The sequence below is a fragment of the Camelus bactrianus genome, chromosome X, assembly GCF_048773025.1.
Source record: "Camelus bactrianus isolate YW-2024 breed Bactrian camel chromosome X, ASM4877302v1, whole genome shotgun sequence".
Classification (NCBI taxonomy): Eukaryota; Metazoa; Chordata; class Mammalia; order Artiodactyla; family Camelidae; genus Camelus; species Camelus bactrianus.
In genome coordinates this window covers 118,379,055-118,399,103 of record NC_133575.1, presented here as the reverse complement: position 1 = coordinate 118,399,103, position 20,049 = coordinate 118,379,055, and the positions used below count along the sequence as shown (strand labels likewise).

The following is a 20,049-nucleotide window of genomic DNA, read 5'->3' as shown; positions in this document are numbered from 1 at the left end:
TCCTCACCAAAATATTAGCAAATAGAATCCAACAACACATAAAAAAGATTATACATCATGACCAAGTGGGGTTCATCCCAGGGACACAAGGGTGGTTCAACATACGCAAATCAATCAATGTAATACATCACATCAACAAAAGAAAGGACAAAAACCACATGATCATCTCAATAGATGCATAAAAAGCATTTGATAAAGTTCAACACCCATTTATGGTAAAAACTCTCACCAAAGTGGGTATAGAGGGAACATATCTCAACATAATAAAAGCTATATATGACAAACCTACAGCCAGCATAGTACTCAACGGTGAAAAACTCAAAAGCTTCCCACTAAAATCTGGGACAAGACAAGGCTGCCCACTATCACCATTCCTATTCAACGTAGTCTTGGAAGTCCTAGCCACAGCAGTCAGGCAAGAGAAAGAAGTAAAAAGGATCCAAATAGGAAAAAATGAGGTAAAAGTGTCATTATATGCCGACATGTTACTATATATAGAAAACCCTAAAAGGTCCACACAAAAACTACAAGAGCAGATTGAAAAATTCAGCAAGGTAGCAGCTTACAAGATTAACATTCAAAAATCAGTTTCATTTCTTTACACTAACGATGAATCAACAGAAAAAGAAAGTAAAATGTTAGTCCATAATGATTTCTTCAGCCAATGGTGTTGGGAAAACTGGACAGCAGCATGTAAATCAATGAAGCTAGAACACTCCCTTACACCAGACACAAAAATAAACTCAAAATGGATCAAAGACTTAAACATAAGACAAGATACAACAAACCTCCTTGAAGAAAACACAGGCAAAACAGTATCTGACATACATCTCAAAAATGTTCTCTTAGAACAGTCTACCCAAGCAATAGAAATAAAAGCAAGAATAAGCAAATGGGACCTAATGAAACTTACAAGCTTCTGCACAGCAAAGGAAACCATAAGTAAAACAAAACGACAATCTACGGAATGGGAGAAAGTTTTTGCAAACGAAACCGACAAAGGCCTGATCTGCAGAATATATAAGCAGCTCATACGACTTACTAAGCAAAAAACAAACAACCCAATCCAAAAATGGGCAGAAGACCTAAACAAGCAATTCTCCAGGGAAGACATACAAGTGATCAATAGGCACATGAGAAAATGCTCCATATCACTAATTATCAGAGAAATGCAAATCAAAACTACAATGAGGTATCACCTCACACCAGTCAGAATGGCCATCTTCGAAAGTCCACAAATGACAAAGGCTGGAGAGGCTGTGGAGAAAAGGGAACCCTCCTACACTGCTGGTGGGAATGTAGTTTGGTGCAGCCACTGTGGAAAACAGTATGGAGATTCCTCAAAAGACTAGGAATAGACTTACCGTATGACCCGGGAATCCCACTCCTGGGCATATATCCAGAAGGAACCCTACTTCAGGATGACACCTGCACCCCAATGTTCATAGCAGCACTATTTACAATAGCCAAGACACGGAAACAGCCTAAATGTCCATCAACAGATGACTGGATAAAGAAGAAGTGGTGTATTTATACAATGGAATACTACTCAGCCATAAAAGCCAACAACATAACGCCATTTGCAGCAACATGGATGTTCCTGGAGAATGTTATTCTAAGTGAAGTAAGCCAGAAAGAGAAAGAAACATACCACATGAGATCACTCATAGGTGGAATCTTTAAATAAAAAAACATAAATACAAAACAGAAACAGACTCATAGACATAGAATACAAATTTGTGGTTGCCAAGGGGGCGGAGGGTGGGAAGGGATAGACTTGGATTTCAAAATTGTAGAATAGATAAACAAGATTATACTGTATAGCACAGGGACATATATACGGGATCTTATGGTAGCCCACGGAGAAAAAAATATGACAATGAATATATATATGTTCATGTATAAGTGAAAAATTATGCTCTACACTGGAATTTGATACAACGTTGTAAAATGATTATAAATCAATAAAAAATGTTAAAAAGAAAAGGAAAAAACTACATGATAATAGAAATTTATTATAGAAAAAGATTTTGATAAACAGTTCATTATATAATTACTATATAATTTTATTATATTGGGAAGCATTACAGTCTATTTTGCAGTAGATAGAAACAAGTAAGAATTTAGTCCTGATATGTGCAGCAGCCATCCTGTGACTTTACAGGGAGCCAGCCTTAGGATGAATCTGATGCCATGGATGGCAGAATTTAAGGGAGAGATTTGAATAGGAGACATGTTGTATTATCAGCAAATATATGATATTTAACACAATAAAATTGGTTGATGGAGGGGAGTAATTATAGATAGACAAGAGATCCAAGGATGGATCCCCAATGCTTGGAAGTTTTTCAGTCTTATGGGAATCAGCTGAGACTTACCTTAAAGGGACAGAGGAACAAAATAACTGTGAATTCAGTGACCCCAATAAAAAAGCAAATTCTGAGCTCTCTAGGAATCAGAACTTTATTACCAAAAGGTCTAGAAGGGTCTAAATAAATAGGCTCCAGTATGCTGGTGTGGCGTCCCTTGGAGTTCTCCTATTTCTTAGAGTAGGCCAAGATTTTCATGGATTGAGGAAAGTATCTGTCACTTGTCTTCAGAGGGGAAAATGGTGTAGGTCTGAAGATGGGGTTAACCTAGGTCATGTCATTTTAAGGTTTAATTTTTAGTATTGCCTACATAGAGTTAGGGATTGAATAATACATAGGTATAAGAAAACTATCATTGAGTACAGCCAGAGGGATTGATTAAAAGTACATCAAGGAAAAAAAAACTGAACTGGAAGTTTCTATCATATGTTTCCAAAATTAACTGCCCTAAGGTTATCTTATGTAAAGTAGTAGCCAGAGGACAAAAATAAATTAGAACATTTCCACAGGGAAACATAGGGACCCTGATATATGTTTATTTTTAATTAGACACCACAAGGGTTAATTATACGAGGTCATTAGAAGAACAACTGCTCCAGATTATCTCTCTGATATGTGCAAAAATGGTGAGTTGCAATATCAGATGTACTTTCCCAGCAACAAAAATACTAAGCCCTACACTTAAAGTAGAACACCACTGAACTAGAATTGGTCCAGAGGATAAAGAGAGTGATAAGAAGTCAAATAAGTGCAGGAATTTTTAGCTTGAAAGTGAAATGATTCTAAGGTGGCAGGATCAATATCTACAAACATTCAAAAAATTTGCCATGTAAAGGATGAAAGAGAATCCACTAGTGTAGTGGGGAAAGGAGCCAGTTCTTGAAGTTGCAGAGCTGCTGATTTAGGGTCAACATAAGGTACAGTTCTAGCAGCTCAACAATTGAACAATCTGCTTCATGAAATAATGAGTCCTTTGTTAAAAACAACACTTAAGAAGAGATAGAATGATTCTTATTTGGGATACTGGTGAGAGTATTTAGCATTGAGTGGCTGCTGGATGAAAGAAACTTTAAGATCTAATTTAAGATTACTTTATGAAAATAATACTTTTATCTTATTGGATTCAACACTACAAGTTATCAATGGATTTGGTATTCCTTTGAAGATTTGCATGAACTTCATTTTTCTTTTTTCTTTCTTTTTTCACAGGTCTTTGACAAAACCACTGAATAGTACTACACTATGGCTTTTCAATAAGACAGGAATCTATGAATGAAGATACTTTGGGCACAATTGCACATGATAGGTATACAAAATATTTAATGAATGAATCTGCTGTGAATATCCTAACAATAATATTCAGCCTACATTTTATCATTTTAATCACAAGAATAGTATCTAGATACTCTTAATATATGAAAACAGAAGCTTATTATTGGAAATACAAACAACAATTTTAAAAAACAGCTGAGATTTATTCATCACTTACTATGTGCTAGGCAGTTTTTTAAGCCTCTTGCATATATTATTTTAACACAACCTTTTGAAATAAGTAATATTGTTATCTCCATTTTAAAAATGAGGAAACAGAAGCATAGAGAATTTATGCATCTTGCTCAAACAGAGCCAGGATTGAAGTCTAGGAAGCCCCACTTCAAAGCCCCTGTTCCTAACCACTTCACTATGTAGTTTAGTATGACTTGATTCCAGATAGTTACATAAATGTTACTCTACTCTTTTAAATTATATAAAAGATAATTTTGTAAGTAACATATAAACATCTTTTCATTATAAAATTAAAACATTACTTTTAAAGCTAAAAGTTCTCTTGACCAGCCCCCAAACCCAGTATCCTACCCAAATGTAGCCAATGTTGGTTGTTATATAATATTTGAAACATTTAAAACTTTTTAATACATATATACAAATATATGCATACACACATGTGCATGCACACACATAGTTCTTTTCCAAAGGTATCAACAGAGAAGTGGAAATACTCTTCTACTTGCTTTTTTAAAAAAAATTCAACAATATATCTTGGAGATCTTTTAATTACCCAGAGATATTCTTCATTCTTTTAAAATATTGCATAATATTCCACAGTATGGAAATATTTTAAATTTAGCCGTCCCCTTGATGGTGGAAATTTGGGTTGTTTCAAATTTTTTGCTATTACAAGTAAGGTTGTGGGAGTACCCTTGCATGTCTGCTTATGTTCTTGTGCAAATGTTACTTTAGGGTTGATACAGAGAAGTGATATTGTTTGGTCATTGAGGATGTCTATTTTAATTTTACTACATACTGCTAACTTGACATCCAAAGTGGCTAAACAAACTGACACTCCCTACAGAACTGGTAGGAACTTTAGAGAACAGAATAGCTCCTACTTCATCTAGAAAGTACTAAAGACATGTAGATACACAGAGAGAGTGTAAACTATAGGATCTGGTGACACTCAAATTTACATCTCCAGTGTGACCTCTCAGTTGAGCCCCTGACTCTTATATCTAATTATCTGCTTGATATCTCCATTTCTATATATAATAAGCATTTCAAATCTAATGTATCAAAAAACAGAACTCCTGATGTGGCACTGCCATTTTCCTAATCAAAATCTATTTATCTCTCTGTCTTCATATCTCACTAACTATACCACCAGGCACCTAGTTGCTCAAGCCAAAAACCTAGGTTGTTAGCCAATCTTGTTTCATCCATACCACTCCCCCACACACACTGCCCTCAATTTTGAAACAAGACCAAGATGTATCATTTCATTTATAAATATTTCAGTGTGTATCTCTAAAAGATAAGGACACATTTTTAAATATAATCACAATACCACACTCACCAGTTCCTCTGACCTTTATTTCCTGTAGTTAAGTATAGAGGTTTATCAGATTTAGATTCAAATTTTAGCAAGAATAAATTGTAAGTAGTGTTGTTTTTACTTCTTATTGCATCACATCGGGAGACACATAATGTCTGGTTGTTTCTCTTTTTTGTGATGTTAACACTGATTAGTTTGTTCATGTGTTGTCAGCCTGATCTATCCATTATAATCTTACCCAACCACTTTTCACCTAGTAATTTTTGTAGTTTTTGATGATCTTTACTTAGAACTGTCATCTCATTATAGGTTTCCAAATGGTGATATCCTATCATTCTTGCATTTATAACCTGGGATTCTTCTATAAAGAAGATCTTTTCTAAAAGAACTATTTGGTTATCCTGAAGGACTTTCATCAAGAAAGGCAGAAAAAAATGTTTGGTTCTTTACACTTATTTACCTGTTATTATAGTTATTGCCTGAAATAATGCTATGTAACAAACAACTCCAACATCTCAGTGGCTTAAACAAGTATTTACTTTTTATAAAAGAATCTGCTAGTCATTTGTGGTTCTGCTGGGCTCTGCTGGGCTTGGCTAGGCTTGACTCCAGACTAAGGGTTGGATTCAGGTCTGCACCATGTATCTTATTATCGTGAGACCACACCAGAGGTTATCCAGGGCAAGTTCTCCTCATGGCAGACGGTAAAAGTGTAAGAATAAGCCAACACACAAACATACTTAAAGCCTCTGCTTGCATCATGTCAGTTCACATTCCAGTAGCCAAAGTTATACAGTTAAGCTAAATATACCAAGTGTTGTCATCTTAGTCAAACTAGAAAATACATTTCGCAGAATCACTTTATTTGAATGGTTCTGTGTTAAAGGAACCTATGTGAGATTTCAAAAGTGAGAGTGAAGCAATGGATATAATTATTGGAGTGGCTTCATGAGCAGATACAGTTGTTTTTGTCTATTGTTATATAACAAATCATCCCAAGATTTAGTGGCTGAAAAACTTTATTATTTGCTCTCATGTTTCTGTGGATTGACTGGATTTAGCTGAATGCCTCTTACTTGGGATCTGACAGCTTCAGATAGATGGTATCTGGGCTAGATTTATCTAAAAAATCAACTGGATTGGACATCCAAAATGGTTCATGCACTTGGTTGACTCCTGGCTGAGAGTTCAGGTGGGGCTATGGACTAGAGCACTTACATACGACCTCATCATGTGGCTCGGTCTTCTACAGCATGGAAGCTGGATTCCATGAGGGTATCTACCAATAGTGAGTGTTCCAAGAGGCAGGAACAGAGTGTTTATGCCAGGTAAGTGCTGTGCTTAGAACTGGCATAGTTTCACTTACACCATGCTCTGTTAGTCAAAGTAGTCACAGGTGGGACCCAGCTTCAGTGGAGTAAGAAATAGACTGCACCTCTTAATGGGGAAGTGGCAAGGACATATTACCGAAGAGCATGTAAAATGGAAGGCATTGTTGCAGCCATCTTTGAAAAATACAAATCTGCTGCAGTTATGGTGATAGATGTGGAGGTACCTGATAGATTCCGGTTTGTCATTTCTTTCGTCTGCTCAGTATAACTTTTATTTGTGACTTTACCGTGATGATCAACTGCAGCCCAGATCTACCATCAGATTCTAGGTCCAAAAGAGGTTATAGCTTATACAAAGGCAAACATTCCCCATAGACCTCCACATGAGCTTTCACTTCACTGTTCTACTTTAGTGGCTGGATGTAATTGGATTCTCAGGTTACCCTGAAAATCTCCAACTTATCCATTTGCTCTAGTGCTTCAGAGGACTTAGTGATTCGCTGATCCCCAGTCTTACAACCACAAGTAACTGAATTCTCCAATAACCAGTAAGCTTGGAAGAGGACCCTGAGATCACAGCCCTGGCCAATACCTTGAATTCAGCCAGCTTGGTGAGACCTTGAACAGAGGATCCAACTAACTTGTACCTTGACTCCTGATTCACATAAGTTATGAGATAAAAAATTTGTGTTAAGTCACAAAGTTTGTGGTAATTTCTTACACAACAGAAAACTAACATTGCATCTTTAAAATATTGAGACTTCTAATACATGACCATGGTATATCTTTCCACTTATTTATATCTTCTGTTTATTTATTTCAAAAATATTTTTCACTTTTAGGTCTATAATCTTGAACATATTTTATTCAATTTATCCATCCATGTTTAATGCTTTTGTATGCTTCTGTAAATGGTATTTAAAATCTTTAATTTCTAAGTGTTCATTGCTTCATACATAGAAATACAATTAATTTTTGTACATTGACATGTCTTGTGATCATACTACTTTAAATAGCTTTTTAAGTAGCTTCCTTAAGATGTTATACATAGATGATGAAGTCATTTATGAATAGTTTTACTTCTACTTTTGCAATCAGTGTAACTATTCTTTCTTTCCCCCCTTACATACTATCTAGAATTTTCAATACTATATTTAACAGAAATTATAAGAGTTGAGAACCTTTTCTTGTTCATGATCTTAGGGGGAAAGTATTCATTGTTTCACCTTTAGGTATAATGTATGCTCCAGGATTTTTGTGGATACCTTTTATGAGGCTGAGCTGCAGGGCTACTTTTTTCTCTTTGGCTACTTGACACAGAGTTGGTGATACCTGTTCCCCATGTACTTCCTAGATACCAGCAAGGGCCCAGGCCATAGGCCTTCTCTGCCTGCCCCCCACATGCTGCTGCAGCTTTCCTCTGCAACCCTCAATGTTTTTAAATACCCCTACAGGATCAGGTAAGACGGTGACTTGGGCACCTATAAAAGTTTGAGTCCCCCCTTTCTCCCAAATTCCCCAGTGTACTCACTTGAGACTAGGGGAGAAGGGGAGAGAGTGAGAGAGGGGTGCAGAGTGAGAAAGAAGGTCTACAAGAAAGCTTTACACTTACTTTGGATTTTCAAGTGGGCACCAGCTCAGGCTCAACAAATGAACTTCTAATGTTTTGCTCCATTCAAAGCTCTAAATCCTCATAGCTGACACTATCTTTGTTGATGGTTCTTTGGCTCAGCATACATTGCATTTTGGCTGGAGTCCTAGGACTTGCTGCCCCAGTGTCATGTCATCATCCCTTCAAACTCCCACCCAAAGGAGAGTGAACAACAATCATAGCATCATTGGAGGGGTTTTTTGTAATCCTTGGTCTCATTAACAGCTAGAACAATGAAGGGCATACTTAATAGCTTATTCTATGAGGCCAATGTTCTGTCATACCAAACCAGACAAAGATATTACACGAAATTACAAGAAATAACAGACTAATATCATTGGGGAACATAGGTGCAGAAACCAACAAAAAGTATTAGGAAATTGAGTTCAGTGATATATAAATATAATCTATAAAAACCATATAGAACAAATGAGTGAGTTTAGCAATATCAAAGGGTATAAGGTCAACAAACAAAAATCAATCTTATTTCTATATGCTGTAAATGTACAGTTGGAAATAAAAAATTTAAATAAAACCATTTATGATAACCCCTAAGAAGTGAAATGCTTAAGTGTAAATCTAACAAAACACGTAGAAGTTCTTTATACTGAAAACTATAAAATGCTCACAAAAAATCAAAGAAGACCTAAATAAATAGAGAGACATGACATGTTCATGGATCAGAAGGTTCAACACAGTAAAGATACTAATTCTACTCAAATTTATTGCAATTAATATCAAAATCTCTGCAAGATTTTTTGTAGATATAGGCAAACTGATTCTAAAATTTACAAGGAAAACAATGAACTAGAATAGCTAAAACAAATTTTGAAAAAGAATAATACAGTTGGAGCAATCACACTACCATATTTTAAGATTTACTGTGAAGCCACAGTAATCAAAACAGCATGGCACTGTCAAAGGAATAGACATATAGATCAATGGAGCAAAATGAAGAGCACAGAAATAAACCCACACAAATATGGCCAATTGATTTTTGGCCAAGGTGCAAGAGCAATTAAATGGAGTAAAGATACTTTTTTACTCCATTGTTGTTGTTGCAACAATTAGACATCAATAGGCAAACAAAATAAAACAAAAATCTCCCTCAACCTTAGCCATACATCTTATACAAAAATTAAATAATAATGGATCACAGATTTAAATGTACAATGTACATTTATGTACAGAACCATATTCTTTTATAATACCATTTGAATTTTTTAAAGTAACAAAAGGATAGTTGTATATGTCCATATTTACTCATGAATAAGTTAAATACTTCTGAAAGGATGCACTGAGAAACATTAACAATTTTTTCATGGTTAGTAGGAGGAGCAATGGAGGATTTTCCTTTATATTTTTCACCTTTTTCTGGTACATTTGTTTAAAAAATAAGCACATGCATCTTTTACTTCTATAACTAGAAAGAAATTTTTAAAATATTTAAGTACCAACTGCTGACAAGGATGTTGGAAAATGGGACTCTCATACATTACCAGAAGGAATGAGAAATATTACAACCACTCTGCAAAATGGTTTGGCAATTTCCTGTAAATTTAAGCATAGAGTTACTTACCATATGACCCAACAATCTCACCCCTGAATTTATACCTCAGAGAAATGAAAACTTATATCTGATCATCAATGTTTATATCAGCTCTATTCATAATTGCCCCAAACTGGAAAGATATCAAATGTCCTCCAATGGGTGAATGAATGAACAAACTGTAGTGCACCCATATAATAGAATCTTACTCATAGTAAAAAGAACAAACTATTGATATACACAACTTAGTTGACTCTCAAAGATATGATGCAGTACGAAAAAAGCCAGTCTCAAAGGACTACATATTGCATAATTTCATTTATATTGCATTCTGAAAAAGGTAAGACAATAAGGATGGAGAACAGATTGTCAAGGTGTATGAGTGAAGGGAGAGATGACTGTAACATGATAGAATGAGGGAGATTTTGGGGGTGTTGAAATTGTGTCCAGATTGTGGTGGTAATTTTATCTATCTATCTATCTATCTATCTATCTATCTATCTATTTATCATCATCTATGTTAAAATTCATAGAACTGTATATCAAAATAGAGAAAAGTCCATTTTTCTGTATGATAATTTTAAAACTATATTTAAAATATTTTGCTAGATTAAAATTTGTTTTAAATGTTAAATGTTAGGAAGCCCACTGTCTTTCTTGCTACACCAGAAATTAAAAACTCAAATGTTTCCAGAGGCAAAACAGGCAAAATAAATTTATGAGGTTGAATTGTCAGATATAAGAAAATAAGTAAGGATATATGGACTGTGTTTTGAATTATAATTTGTGCTCCAACCAAAGTCTTTCAAATCCAACTAAAATTAAAACAAGACTAAACACACACACACACATACACACACACACACACACACACACACACACACACACACACACACACACACATTCACACATACACACCCTCTGGGGTCCCCTGCTCTTTTTGCTGTTTTTAGGTGACTTCATGTAATCTTGTAACTTCAATCACCGTGTGAATAAATTTTCTTTTAATGTTTGCTACCCAGTTCTTACTCTGAGATCCAAATCTGTATCTTCACATGCCTTCTAGATATCTTCAGCTATATTTCCCACTGATACTTCAAAACTTAACATGCTCGAAAAATGAATCATCACTTTGTTTCTCACTCAAAATCTTGTCATTCTCTTGTATTCACTATTACGTCTCTATGGCATAGTTTGACATAACACTCTGTACTGTTCTTGCCTAATATTTACCACAGCTTAGAACTACACTTTTTGTTTATTTTGTTTATATCCTGTTTCCTCCACTAGATTGTAACATGTACATGGATGAGAACTATGTCTGTTTAGCTCACCACCCTATTTCCAGAAGTTAGTACATAGTAAGCATCAATACATTTTTGTTGAATGAATGAATGGTACCATCATCTATTCAGTCACCCAAGCCAAAAACTCGAGAGTAACTTTCCCTCACTTGCCATGTTTTCACTCAACTTTTATAGATTTTACTTCTTCAGCTCTCAGATTTATCTGTCTCCAGTGCTGCTGCTCTAATCTCACATCATTTCTCAAAACATACAATGATGTTCTTTTAAAGGCTTATTTTCATTACGTAAAATTTCTGAAAAGTGCTACTCTCAGTTATTTCCACTATCATGGAACTTTGCTCACAATATATTTTGACATGGAATTTTAAATTTCCGTTACCTTTACAGCTTATATCATACAGTTTTCTACTTAATTATATTCATTTTGTATATGAGTCACAAAGGCTACCATCACAAAACATGTGACAGACAACAATATTATAAAATAAATATTTATTGCTGTTGTCATTATCTCAATTTTACAAATGGAGAACTGAAGCTCATAAAGCTTAAGTAACTTCCCAAGGCCACTATAGCTAGTAAATGACAAAGAGAGACTTTGACCCCAGATTTGTTTGACTACCAAAGTTTTTTTAGTACATCATTTTTCCTCCAGTCATTAGCAGCTGTCTTGTCATTGACAGCATCTGACTAGCTTTTCATAATTTCTGAAATACTCTCACATATCATCTTATTGAATCCTATTTCAATGGTCAGAATCTGAAGCTCAGACAGAAGTCCCTTGGCCAAAGTCACAGGGTAAGCTGGTGGAATCCAAGTCTTCTGACTCTCAGTCCATAACTCTTTCCATTATGTCATGCTTCCTTTGTAAGAACTCTCAGGCATGAATCTCATTTCTTCCTCATGTTCTCCATAGCACTCAGCACAGAATTGAGCATAAAGTAGCTGCTTATTGTGTTTCTTGATTTTCTTGACAAGAAAATGCTCAGGATTTTTTACAAATATATCTCCTTGACAACTTGAGTAATATTATCTATTACTTTAGCTTCTTAGAAAACAGAAATGTTCTTGAATTAATCTACTCACTAACTACATGGTCAAATCTTCATTACTTTTTGCTTTCAAATCTTCAGTATCACTCTGTACATTATTTTAAACAGTATCAAATAATCTTATTTTATGATCTCTTCTTCTAATCAATTTCCCTTTACCTTTAATCTAGACTTCAACTTAAATACCACTTCAGAGAAATAGCAAATAACTTTTTTACATACCTAAGAACTATCACTATTGTCCTCCTTTACAATATTCTTATGCTCAAATACACAGTTAGTTGAAGATGGTTCTTGTCACAATCATTCACACTTCATGTGGAGATTTTCTTATAGTCTGTGGACATTAGCACAATCATTGTTGCTACAGATGAAGCAATACCGATACAATGCAGTTTTTTTCTAGGGGGAAGGATTCAGTCCTGGGTGAAAGGATATAGTGACAATGAGTAAGGAGCTTGAAAATGACCCACCCTGCTGCCAACATTGCTGCAGATCTCTTGGTGGAGAGCCCAGATCCATTCCAGTAAGCTGCTCAAAATGTTTGATTCCATTTTTTATTTGGTTGCCAATTTATTAAGTGGTTAACCTTGGACTGTATCTATCCAGCATTTAATTAAGGCCAGTTTGAAATACCTTCAGAAACCTTACTAATTTCAATACACTAAGCTGGCACATTTATAAGCATCTAGTGGTTGCTGAAATACTAAATCATCTTCACTAAAATACAGTAGTTGCCAGCAGAGCATTAATCAATTCAAGAGCTAATTGTTAAGCTGAAAGAGTAAAGCAATTTAACATTTCTTCTCCAGAATATATAAGCAGCTCATAGGACTTAATAAGAAAAAAACAAACAACCCAATCCAAAAATGGGCAGAAGACCTAAACAAGAAATTCTCCAGGGAAGACATACAAATGATCAATAGGCACATGAAAAAATGCTCCATATCACTAATTATCAGAGAAATGCAAATCAAAACTACCATGAGGTATCACCTCACACCAGTCAGAATGGCCATCATTCGAAAGTCCACAAATGACAAATGCTGGAGAGGCTGTGGAGAAAGGGGAACCCTCCTACACTGCTGGTGGGAATGCAGTTTGGTGCAGCCACTGTGGAAAACACTGTGGAGATTCCTCAAAAGGCTAGGAATAGACTTACCATATGACCCAGGCATCCTGCTCCTGGGCATATATCCAGAAGGAACCCTACTTCAGGATGACACCTGCACCCCAATGTTCATAGCAGCACTATGTACAATAGCCAAGACATGGAAACAGCCTAAATGTCCATCAACAGATGACTAGATAAAGAAATGGTGGTATATTATACAATGGAATACTATTCAGCCATAAAAACATACAACATAACGCCATTTGCAGCAACATGGATGTCCCTGGAGAATGTTATTCTAAGTGAAGTAAGCCAGAAAGAGAAAGAAAAATACCATATGAGATCGCTCATATGTGGAATCTAAAACAAAACATAAATACAAAACAGAAACAGACTCATAGACATAGAATACAAACTTGTGGTTGCCAAGAGGGTAGGGGGTGGGAAGGGGCAGACTGGGATTTCAAAATGTAGAATAGATAAACAAGATTATACTGTATAGCACAAGATCCTGTGGTAGCTCACAGCGAAAAAAAAATGTGACAATGAATATACATATGTTCATGTATAACAGAAAAATTGTGCTCTACACTGGAATTTGATACAAGATTGTAAAATGACTATAACTCAATAAAAAATGTTAAAAAGAACAAAAAAAGACAAAACAAAAGAAAACAAAAAATAATGTTTATTAAATAATGTGTATTAAATAACATGTAAGAAATTAAATCAGGTATATGAAACATTATACAAAATGTAGATTATCTGAAATATGTTTTTAAAAGACAGATGCTATAAAATTGGTTACAAAAATAATTTAAGCATAGGTTGTTTGCTAGGGAGAAATAAAAATAAATAGAAAATAAGAAGCTCTATATATTCATTCACTCAACAAATAAATTATGAAATGCTTACTATCAGCTAGGCCCTGTTCCAATTACTGGGGAGACTGCATAAAATCAAAGAAAATTTCTGCTTACATTCTCATAGTCAATGTAGGCAACAAACGAATAAATATATACTATATTAGGTGGTGGTAAATGCTAAGAAGAAAACTGAAGTGGGGTAAATGGAGAGAATGACAGAGTGAGAGTGTGAAAGCAAGCCTCATTGATAAGGTGACATTTCCACAGAAACCTGAATAAACAGTGTAACTAAAACATGCAGGTACTGGGGGGAGGAGCATTCAAAGCAGTGAGTATATCAAATGCAAATGACCCAAGGCATAAGTATCCTTGGCATTTTTGAAAAAGAGCAAGGAGGTCAATGTGGCTGTAGTGTGGAGCCAGGACAAGGGTTAGGCACTCACACAACTCTGAGAGTGAGTGTCTCCCTAAATTCTCTGCCCTGGATGCCTGTCTTGCCTCACTCTAGTCCTGGCCCTTCTAAGGTGGAATGAGCAAACAAAGAGAATGGTCTGGGAAACCATGGCAGATTTTGAGAAGATATACGATATTATTTGACTTACAGTTTAACAGAATCACTCTAGCCTTTCTGAGGAGACAGAATGTAGGGAGTACAGTGATAGTAGCAAGAAGATCTGTTAAGAGGCTATTAAGGTAGAATAGGTAAGAGTTAATGTGAGCTTGGATAGGGTAGTAGCAGTGGAGGTAGTAAAAGAGGTTTGAATTCTATGTATAATTTGAGTAATATAGCCAAAATAACTTTTTTAAAATCTTTTTGGGGGGGGTAATTAGGTTTATTCATTTATTTATTTTTAGAGGAGGTTCTGGGGATTGAACACAGGACCTCATGTATGCTAAGCATGTACTCTACCACTTGAGCTATACCCTCCCCCAAAGAACTTTTTAAAAAATATGCACAGTTTATTAACTGTCGGTTATACATCAGTAATGCAGTGAAAATTTGCATCTACTTATTCAAATAACTGTTGAATGCCTAGGGAAGGGAGGAGGAGCAATATAGGGGTAGGAGAAAAAAAAAGCGTTATTATGGGAGTGTATGAAATCATCTGTGTGAAACTCTTGAAAATTGTAAAGCATTATAGAATTTAAGGAATTTTTCATACAATTTTTTTAAAAATTAAAAATTTAAAAATTTAAATGCCTGTCTAGAAATACACTACATAAAGTAACAATTGTTTGCTTAGCCCAAGAAAATAATTATAACTAGGACCATGCAATATGAAGTTCTGTTGAATAAATACAAGAAAGGAGCAATACTGCAAATTCAGGTCTCTTTGAATTCCATATGTTGGGGTTTTTTTCATTTTTAAAAAATTTAACTATAGTTAGCTTATAATATTGTGTTAATTTCAGGTGAATAGCTTCAGATTCTTTTCCATTATAGGTTATTACAAGATATTGAACATAGTTCCCTGTGCTCTACAGTAAATCCTTATTGTTTATCTATTTCATAAATAGTAGTGTGTATCTGTTATTCCCACAGCCCCTCCCCCGTTCCCCTTTGGTAGCCCTAAGTTTGTTTCCTGTGTCTATGAGTCTATTTCTGTTCTTTAAATAAGTTCTTTTATGTCATTTTTAAAGATTACACATATAAGTGATATCATATATTTGTCTTTTTCTTTCTGACTTACTTCACTTAGAGTGATTATCTCTGGTTCCACAAAAGAACTTCTTGATAGATTAGATGTGAAGTATTAGAGAAAGAGGAGTCAAGGGTTGACTAAAAGTCTAGAAGAATAGAGTTGTCACTTACCTTAATGGAGAACAGTGTGGTAGAAGGTGGGGAAGGAAGAAATAAAGTTTAGTTTTAAATATGTGAAGCTTCAGATATCCATTAAACATCTATGTGAATATGGCAGTTGACTGTACACATCTGGAGTTGAGGAGAGAGTTCCAGTCTGGAGAGATACATTTTGGATATGTCAAGATATAAATATCATTTAAAGTATTGGATTGGATAACATCACCTAAAGTGTAAGTATAGAAAAAAAAAGTCTGAGGTCTAAACTCTAACCTTAACTTTTGAAATTGTCTTTCCACCATAAACAATTTAAAAGGTGGACAAAATATATGCAACAACAGTTTTCAGATAGTAGAAAACAGAAGCAAAGGATTGTGAACCCTGAGAGAAGGAAAACAAATGAGGTAGGCCCTATGATTATTTTGTGCTTGAAGACACCTTCTGAACCATGGTGCTGGGAAAAGAATCCCAAGCATAGCACAACAATCTTTCTGAGTTAAGACAGAGAATCGAGTTAGAGGATGCTTGGGATGCTAGAATTTTGGGGTTGGAGAACTAAAGAGGGGGAGAACTAGTCAGAAAAAGATCCCCAGAAATCTGTACAGGGGTCCTCTTGAGTCTTTGGCTGAGTGATAATCCACACATGTATAGGATGAAACCCCATGAGGCAAACCCAGTAACAACTACCCAGAGCTCACACAAAGCAGAGAACTATTTGAATTCTGCCCAGCCAGAGTAAAGATACCTCAGATTAATGTTGGGACATTCAGTAGAGACCCTAAGTGTCATGCCTTAGTAAATTAGTCATGAAAAAAAGGTTATCTAGACCTTCCTTAGCAGAACTTTAAAAATAAATCTTAAAGAAATCACCTTGATACAAAAGTAACTTAACTGTTCACCAAATTTCAGCACTCTAAAAATAGACAACAAAGTTCATTCCCCAAAAATATTTGTTCACATAGTCTAACATCCAATGAAAAATTACCAGGCATGCAAGTGTTACTCATACCAGGAGGAAAATTGTGGAATAGAAATAGATGCAGAAATGATAGAAATGATATAGACAGCAGAAAAATACCTGAAACAAGTATTATAAATGTTAAAATAGCAAAAACAACCCCAAATAACCCAATTAAAAATAGGCAGAGACACTATATAGACATTTCTAGAAAGAAGATATAGAAATGACAAACAGGTATATGAAAAAGTACTTAACATCACTCATCATCAGAGAAATGCAAATAAAAACCACATGAGATATCACCTCACACCTGTTAGACTGCCTTTTATCAAAATCACAAAAGATAACAAGTGTTGCTGAGGATGTGCATAAATGGGAACATTTGTACGCTGTTAATGGGAATGTAAGTTGGTATAGCCATTGTTGAAAACAGTATGGAGTTTCCTCAAAAAATTAAAAATAGAACTACCATATTATCCAGCAATTTCACTTCTGGATACTTATCCAAAGGAAATAAAATAACTAACTTGAAAAGATATATGTGAGTTTATAAATGGTGTTTAAATCCAAGAGAGAGGATAAGATCACCAAGAGAGTACGTGTAGTAGAGAAGCGACAAGGACTAAGAACTGAAACTTTAGGCACTCTAATATTGAGTTCAAGGAGATCAGGAAGAACCATTAAAAAACTTGAAGGACTGGTAAATGAGGTAAGAAAAGAATTAGGAGAGTATGGTGTGCTGGACAGCAGTAAAGAATGTATTACAAGAGGGAGGACGTGTCAAATGTCTTTTATGCCTCATTTTATGTGCTTCTGGACTATATATATATATATATAAAATAATTTTTTTAATTTTTAAAAAATGTTAAAATGTATTTATTTTTTAAACTTTTTTGTTGAAGTATAGTCAGTTTACAATGTTGTGTCAATTTCTGGTGTACAGCACAATGCTCCAGTCATACATGAACATACATATATTCATTTTCGTATTCTTATTCATTATAGGTTACTACAAGATATTGAATATAGTTTCCTGTGTTATACAGTATGAACTTGTTGTTTATCTATTTTATATACAGTAGTTAGTGTCTGCAAATTTCGAAGTCCAAATTTATCCCTTCCAAACCCTTTCCCCCTGGTAATCATGTTTGTTTTCTATGTCTGTGAATCTGTTTGTGTTTTGTAAATAAGTTCGTTTGTGTTTTTATTTAGATTCCACATATAAGTGATGTTTTTGTTCAAGACAGGGCTGCAGCAGCTGTATGCAGTGGTAACTTAATGCTACTTCTTTCAGTTGTATCTCTGCTACGACCAGGTGGGGCTTCTCTGCTATGACCAGGTGGGACACCTGCTCAATGATTCTAGATCATGAACAAACCTGCAAGTGCCAGTGGGTTAACAGCATCTAAGATTACCTTTGGTCAATGGGAGATGAAATCTGATAGATAAACAATCTTCTCTTCTATGTCTGGTGGAAAATTCTGAGGCATATTCCGCACAGCTCCAAAGAGAGTCTTTAGTGGGAATAATCCGCAGTTGCCTTCAGTAGTAAACAGATTAATAATATACCCTTGAATTGATGGTCCCTATTTTCTTGGTTCATTCTTCTCAGTATCCTTCTCCTGCTTGTTGAATCACCTCCCCAAATAAGCTAACTACATGCAAGTCCTTGTCTCAGGCTCTGCTAGGGGTTTTGAGGGGAAGCTAAGTTAGAGGGCATGGTCAGATAGGACAAATGCTGCTGATTAGATGAGTAAGATGAAGACTGAGAATTGACCATTGGATTTAGCAAGGTAGAATCATTTATCACATTGACAAGAGTTATGTGGAAGGTAGATTCAAAGGCTGGAGTGGGTTCAAGAGGGAATACGTCTATTTTCTCAATGATACGTGGCAAGGTCATAGGCTAGGAGTGGAGGTATGGAGGAGGTGGAGGTATTGGAGGTATGATGAAAGAGAAGTGTGAAATAGCCCATTTAAAGAGTTGGAAAATAAACTGAAGGGAGAGATAAAGTGGAAATGCCTGGTGGTACTGAAGGCCCTCTTGAAATTTGTGGTTGTGTGTTTTTCTCTAACTACATTCATCTGTTTAGACAAGAATGTGGAATAAGTGGGTATATTTAGCTAAAATTCAAACTTTGTTAGGCTAGGGGCATGCTGGGGGAGGAAGGGTCAAGGGTGTCGTGATGAACAAGGATGTAAGCTTGATAAGAAGGTCTCGAGGTGCATGATGACAAATTAAAAAGTTGTTGGGGGGGCTCAATGTTGGGTTGTGTTTAAGAATAATATAAGTGAAAGGCCAACATTAAAATTATTCTGATCTCTTTTCATTCAATGATTTTTATCAAAGTTAGTTAATTAAATATACTATTATATATTATATACAAGTCATGTCATGATAAGTCCTCAGAATGTAAGAGGACAGTAATAACTATTCTGGGACACAGGCATAAACTGAGACTGTCCTGGGCAAATCGGGACATGTTATAACTGTACTAATATAGCCAATTTTATACTGAAAGAAGTAGATTGTTAGTAGTTAAGAGCACAAAATTTTTAGAGTCATGGATGCTGGATTTGAAATAAGGCACAAAAAGCCCAAGTAACTTACCAAAGGTACCTAGCACACGACGGAGCTATAAACTTTTGGATGAAACTCAATCAAGATTGCCTCCTCCATCTCATACTGCCATGTGTGTTATTACACTTAATCTTCTTTTATTTTTTTTTATTCTTAATTTTTTGAGGGAGGAGGTAGCTTTAATCTATTTTTATTTTAATGGAGATACTGGGGATTGAACCCAGGACCTTGTGTATGTTAAGCACACACTCTGCCCCTGAACTACACCCTCGCCCCCCTATCTTCTGATTCTAAATTCAGTGTTGCTTCTGGACTTCAGATTATGTGCTAGCCTTTTATGCAGTAATTAACCTTTTCACCTTCTCAGATCCAATCTCCATTATGTTTATTTGAAGTTCTGTTGAAATAGATTTCAATGTCCCTACAATTAATGACTATGGCTGATACCACATCCAAATCTGACCCTTCCTTTAGAATACTCTACTTTTAGGCCTCTTGATTCCTACTAATTTCATGTCTCTCTACCTTCTCCCTAAAAATACCCCTAAAAAGGAGGTATTTCAAGATGAAATGAGGATATATTTACTAAATAGGTTTTTTTAATTTAGTTTGTAATGTGACATATAGAAATATCTAG

At 35.2% G+C, this 20,049-nt stretch overlaps 1 long non-coding RNA gene across 2 annotated transcripts in view; it reads left to right on the top strand.

The window, feature by feature from the left end:
• The window catches only part of LOC141576456 (uncharacterized), a 36,657-nt gene that overhangs the window by 14,628 nt on the left and 1,980 nt on the right, over positions 1-20,049 (top strand). Inside the window, exons 2-4 of one of the 2 annotated variants that reach the window (XR_012504889.1) lie at positions 3,579-3,675; positions 7,007-7,990; positions 12,496-16,186. This is a non-coding gene — a long non-coding RNA (uncharacterized LOC141576456). Of the gene's footprint in view, positions 1-3,578; positions 3,676-7,006; positions 7,991-12,495; positions 16,187-20,049 lie in introns of those variants that run through there. The other variant, XR_012504890.1, reaches the window with a different exon arrangement.